Source organism: Suricata suricatta, chromosome 11, assembly GCF_006229205.1.
Source record: "Suricata suricatta isolate VVHF042 chromosome 11, meerkat_22Aug2017_6uvM2_HiC, whole genome shotgun sequence".
NCBI lineage: Eukaryota > Metazoa > Chordata > Mammalia > Carnivora > Herpestidae > Suricata > Suricata suricatta.
Genome location: NC_043710.1, coordinates 48,756,942 through 48,763,928, shown reverse-complemented (window position 1 = coordinate 48,763,928; position 6,987 = coordinate 48,756,942).

Here is a 6,987-nt window from a genome sequence, read left to right as displayed (position 1 = left end):
CTCTCTCTCTCTCTCTCTCTCTCTCTCTCTCTCTCACACACACACACACACACACACACACACACACACACACACTTATTCTGTAAAGAGGATTTTTCTTAACAGCAAACTCTCAAGAAGCAAGAATAATTAGAAATATGTGTGGAGGGATTGGAGTCTCTGAGTGAAGCTACCAGAGTTCCCTGCCTGTATTATAACCTTTCCTCACCCATGGAGGCAGATGCCAAGGCAAAGTTGATATACATCATCACCCCCTACTTCCAGGCCTCTTTCTGCCTAATAGAGGCAGGGGCTCCAACTCCAGAGTGTCCCTTCCATGCAAAGGCCACTTTGAAAAGGCGCCTTTTGGCCCCTACGGTGGTCACCATATTCTCCTTTACGCCTTGGTTAGTTCTAACAAAGTTAGCATGGAGGGTTGGTAAGTTTAAAGGCCCTCTTAAGACAGGAATTCAATTGGCCATTTGAAAGTATCCACCTCTGCTATGAGAGGCTGTCTTTTCTCAACAGTACTCCCAAATGGCCTTGGAGGAGGAGAACTGCATTGTTCCTAGTGACTTGGCAACTGCTAGCAAGATGGCGGTCAGAAAAACAAGCAGGCTGGCAAAGTACATGCACAAATCAGAATGGGAAATATCAGAGCTAGAACATTTCAAAATCCTTGTATCATTGGTGGAGCTATTTAAACTCAAAACAAATGAGTTAAAATGCATGGTAACTTCAGCACTTGTGTGTTGCTGGAGCATCGCCTCTCCGTCGGTCAGGAAGAGAGTTGATGTTGAGGAGATCATAGCTTCCAGCGCTATGACAAATCTTCAGTTGTATAGCCCTCTAGTCAAGGCTCTGCAATTTCATACTTTTGGAGCATTCATTGTACCCATTTGGGGTTCCACTCATTCTTAAATTTGTTGTGCCTGAGCCAACAGAAATTTTGATTCCATGAAAGATTTTGAGATGAAGAAGGTTGGTGTCTTTCAGAGTGCAAAATGATATACAGGATTTATTTGGATTGAGTTCCAGGGAAGTTTGTCACTGACCTGTATTCCTGAACTAGGAAAAATGCATATTGTATACTAAGGAATCACTTTTCCTCATACGTGTTTCCTAACTAGCAGAAGAGGCTTAAGAACACACAATCAGACAAATAACCCTATTATAAGGCCAAATATAAGCTAAAAAATATGGAAAGTGTAACAAAAATAATAAAATGTTAGAGGGGTGCCTGAGTGGCTCAGTTGGTTAAGCGTCCAACTTTGGCTCAGGTTTGTGAGTTTGGTCCCCACATCAGGCTCTATGCAGACAGCTCAGAGCCTGGAGCCTACTTCAGATTCTGTGTCTCCCTCTCTCTCAGCCCTCTGCTCACCTCAAAAATAAACATTAAAATTATTTAAATAAAGTAAAATGTTAGAAATTAACCCAAATATATCAACACAGAAAATGTTAATAGACTAAACTTGTGAATCCAAAGAATTCAAATGTTGTCAATTGGATTTTTTAAATATTTAGGTATATGCTATTTATGAGAGATCCTCCTAAAACATAATGATATGGAATTCTTGAAAGCAAAGAAATGGAAAAAAAGATATGTAAGAATACACATATCAAAGGAAATCTGGTATAACTGTACTTATAGAGTTCAAAAACTAGCAGAATTAAGGAATATATTAGTCAACCATATATATTTGAAATAAACCAAAATCTTTAAGCAAATGATGTTACACGCAAATTCAGGTGCGTAGTCACGTATCAGGGTGCGGCGGGAAGGCAATGAGATATTGGGAATGAGCAATAGGCATATGTACAGCAGCAGTGCTGAAGCCAACCCATACTGGCTCTTGGAAGCCAGTTGTTAAATTTTCAGAAATTTTGAGAGCCAGTTCTTAAATTTCAAGAGCCAGTAGCTTGAAATCAGCCATGATAGGAATATTTATACTATGGAAATTGGCTGATAACAAAACTAGGACTACTTTTTTTCAAGGAGCTGGTTGTTAAACACTTACTGGCATACCACTGAATGAAAACATTCTAATACTCATAATAATATTATTATCTATTATAATATTCTAATTTTCATGGTAATAAATTCTATTGTATATAATTCTATTTTGATAAATTCATATTCTAATATATTCATTCATAATACTACTGTTGGTAATGTTCTAATTCTTGGTTTGAGTTATAGGTTCAGTTCATCATTTTAAAAAATGAATGAATGTTCTAGTTCTTGGTTTGAATAATAAGTCCTATTCATTATATTATTTAAAAAATAATGAGTGAATGAATTAAACTAAAAAAGAAGTTCATGAATAAACCCAAGAGGCATGAACCAAAGAATAGGATTATTACAATACTGTACACCTGTGATAGAAAAAAAGAGCACTATGTTTCTTCCATCTGGAGGACATCAAGTGTCAAAAGAACCTCCACTAATGAGTGTGGTCCATGGACACCTGAAAAGAACCACCTTGTTGGGAGACATTTCTGAACTCACTAGTTGAGAATACACCTTGTGAGGTTAAGGCGGGTTTTGCACAGCCTCCCACCGTCAGATGGTTACCGATGTCTACCCCCCACTCAATTATTTCTTGAGCACTGACCCCCCAAGGTACCTTGCTGATTGGTATCAGAAGTGACTTGTCCCCTTATTCTGGCCCTAAAATAATGCAGATTGCACCTTGTGAAGGAATTTATTATAGGAATTTCTTCTTTTGTGATTATGGGAAGAAATATTGCATTTCCTGAGAAACCTGTTTTCCTTCCCCTCAAGGAAACAGGCTGTTGACCCCCGCTCACAAAGAACTAACTTTTGCCTTTGCTATGCTAAAAACATTGTCTTGTATTTGAATGCTGAAGATAGCTCCCTTTCTCATATGATAAGCATCTAAATCACCTTCATCAATCACTATTGATAAAGATTATGCATGAGTCTTCTACCAATCTATGTTCTGGAAAATTTTTACATACCAAAAAAATTTGTCATCAGAAATCATTGTCTAAGGCAAATGCCACTTCTGTGCTGTGCCCATATATTTTTGCAATAAATAAAGCTGATGCTCAGTCAGTGCAGAGATGCCTGCCTGGTGATTAGATAGAATCTCATGGCTCTCTCATCATTCCCCCTTTCACCAACACCATCCATCCTTCAGGGAAACCTGGACCTGCTGGAGCTGGACTCAGCACCACACCAGACAGCAGGAATGAGAAGATGGGCACATCTAACCCAATGGAGGTGATTTTTTTTTTTTTTTTGGCTCCTTCACTGGGAACGCCTCTCAAAGGTCAGCTCTGGGCTACAATACTAGCCCAGGCAGAGTAGACTTACACCTCCTGCTATTTGCACAGAAAGATCTGGGGCCACCCAGAAGTCTCCTTTCTTGAAGTTATAAGCAACAGCCATATGCTCATCATTCCTGGGCCAGGCCAGACTCAATCCCTAAGGGTAGCTTAGGCAAGAAGGGCAGAAAAGACACAGGGATAATGTCATCCTCAACAGGGAAAAACTGAGAGCTTTTCCCCAAGGAGAGGAACACAACAAGGATGTTCAGTCTCACCACTGTTGTCCAACACAGTGTTGGAAGTCCTAGTCTCAGCCGTCAGACAACAAAAAGAAATAAAGGCATTCAGATTGGCAAAAAAAGAAGTCAAACTCACTTTTCACCGATGACATGATACTCTACGTGAAAAACCCAAAGGACTCCACCAAAAAACTGCTGGATAGTAGATGAATTCAGCAAAGTCACAGGATATAAAAATCAATGTACAAAAACTGGTTGCATTTCTATACACCAATAATAAAGCAGCAGAAAGAGAAAGCAAAGAATCAATCCCATTTACAATGCACACAAACCATAAGGTACCTAGGAATAAACCTAACCAAAGAGGTAAGAGATCTGTGCTCTGAAAATTATAGAATTTTTGTAAAAAAAAAAAAAAAACTGAAGAAGACATAAAGAAATTTAAAAAACATGCCATGCTCATGGATCAGAAGAACAAATATTGTTAAAATATCAATACTACCCAAAGCAATCTACACATTCAATGCAATTCCTATCAAAATAACACCAGAATTCTTCACAGAGCTGAAACAAACAATTCTAAAATTTGTGTGGAATCAGAAAAGACCCCTGAAAAAGAAAACCAAAGCTGGATGCATCACAGTTCCAGTCTTCAAGCTGTATTATAAAGCTTGAATCATCAAAACAGTATGGTGCTAGCCCAAAAACACATAGGTCAAAAGAACAGAATAGAGAAACCAGAAATGGACCCACAAATGTATAGCCAACTAATCTTTGATAAAGCAAAAAAGCAATGACAAGCAAATGAATGAACCTAAACCATGTCCTTACACCATACATAAAAATAAAATCAAAATGGATGAAAGACCTAAAGGTAGGACAGGAAGCCATCAAAATCCTAGAGGAGAAAATAGGCAGCAACTTTTTTTACCTCAGGTGCAGCAACTTCTTACTAGACACATCTCCAGAGACAAGGGAGACAAAAGCAAAAATAGACTATTTGGACTTCATCAAGATACAAAACATTTGCACAGTGAAGGAAATGATCAACAAAACTAAAAAGCAATCAATGGAATGAGAGAAGATATTTGCAAATGACATATCAGATAAAGGGTTAGTATCCAAAATCTATAAAGAACTTACCAAACTCAGAGCACCTAGGTGGTGCAGTCAGTTAAACATCTGACTTCAGCTCAGGTCATGATCTCAAGGTTTGTCAATTCCAGCCCCACATTGGGCTCTGTGCTGACAGCTCAGAGCCTGCTTCAGATCCTCTGTCCCCACTCTCTCTGCCCCTCTCCTGCTTGCGTGTGTGCTCACTCTCTTTCAAAAATAGATAAACATTAAAAAAAAAAAAGAAGTTATCAAGCTCAACACCAAAAATGCAAATAATCCAGTAAGGAAATGGGCAAAAGACATGAAAACTTTTCCAAAGAAGACATCGTGACAGCTAACAGACACATGGAAAGATGCTCAACATCACTCATCATCAAGGAAATACAAATCAAAACTACAATGAGATACCGCCTCACACCTGTCAGAATGGCTAAAATTAACAACTCAGGAAATGATAGATATTGGTGAGGATGTGGAGAAAGGGAAATACCTTTGCACTGATGGTAGGAATGCAAACTGGTGCAGCTGCTCTGGAAAACAGTGTGGAGGTTCCTCAAAAAATTAAAAATAGAACTACCCTATGACCCAGCAATTGCACTACTACGAATTTATCCAAGCATACAAAAATGCTGATTCGAAGGAGTACATGTCCCCCTGCCCCAGTGTTTATAGCAGCAGTTTCAGCAATAGCCAAATTATGGAAAGAGCCTAAATGCCGCCGACTGATGAATGGATACAGAAGAGGTGGTTATACACACACACCCACACCCACACCCACACCCACACCCACACACACACACACACTGGAATATTTCTCAGCAATCAAAAACAATGAAATCATGCCATTTGCAACAATATGGATGGAACTAAAATGTATTATGTTAAGTGAAATAAGTCAATCAGAGAAAGATAAATATGATTTCACTCATATGTGGAATTTAAGAAACAAAACAGATGAACATAGGGGAAGGGAAAGAAAAATAAGATAAAAACAGAGAGGGAGGCAAACCATAAGACTCTTCTATAGAGAGAAGAAACTGAGGGTTGCTGGAGATGTGTTGGACTGAACCATGGGTTTAAACAGGTGATGGGCATTAAGAAGGGCACTTGTTGGGATGAGCACTGGGTGTCATATGTAAGTCTTGAATCACTAAATTCTCCTAAAACCATTATTACACTATAATTTAAATAAAATTTAAATAAGACTTTTTTAAAAGGACAGAAAACACCAGCAACTCCGTGTGGTTTCCTGCCCCCCACCTTGGCATGAAGTCGGGGGGGACGGGTGGCCAGGCCCACCGCTGCTAGAATATGAAGAATCTAGGGGCGCCTGGGTGGCTCAGTCAGTTGAGCATCTGACTTCGGCTCAGGTCATGATCTCACGGTTCGTGGGTTCCAGTCGGGCTCTGTGCTGACAGCTAGCTCAGAGCCTGGAGCCTGTCTTCAGATTCTGTCTCTCCCTCTCTCTCTCTCTGTCCCTCCCCTGCTTGCACTGTCTCTCTCTCTTTCTCAAAAAATAAATAAAACATAAAAAAAAGAATCTAGAGAGCCAGGAATTAGGGATAAGCTGAAAATACCAAGCCAGAGAAATAAGCTCTAGTGACCAAAACCAGGTGGAAGGCAGGAAGGCCAGAAAGGAAATGTAGAAATGAAGCTATGGCTATCAGAAAATCAGAGAACTGTAGCATGCCAACCAAGTAGGGACAAATGAACTGAAGACACACAAGTCCCATGTGTGATGAGCTGTCTGAGCAGGCTGGCTTTTGACAGGGTGGGCAACCAGTTGGTGGGGCCAGGTTCCCTCCAGAACAGAGAACATTCACCATGCAGGAAGGCAGGTCTGAGGCTTGAGGTCTGGGACACTGTGGTTTTTCAGCTGTGGCAGCTGCTCCTCACCACCTCAGTCTGAAAGGGCTTCCAGGGAGAGAGACTTAAGTGTGCAGAAGTCTAGCAGAGCAGAGGAGCGGCCTGGCACAAGTGCAGCCTGTGTAAGGTGCACAACTTCCTGAAACCTGCTGGCAGTGAGTAGAGACAAACTACAGGAAGCAGCCCACTGCCAACTATGCCAGGCCCAGTCTGCGGAAGGACAGGGGGTTGGCCACCAAGGTGCGGTTGGTTCCTGCACAGCCCTGCCTCACAAGAAAGCCTCAGGCTCTAAGTCCCAAGTCACACTTGCGGTGCTGAGCGAGCCTGGGGCTCCCTCTTGCGGCCTTCCCATGGTTGGCGCTATAGCCCGACCTGCCTTCACTCCAGCCAGTCATGGAAGAGGCCCACTGGGTTTATCAAGCTACAGTCCCTGATTTTAACATGAGCCTGTAGCTATGACCTTCTTTTCGGGAAGGACTGTCAAGCGTATTCC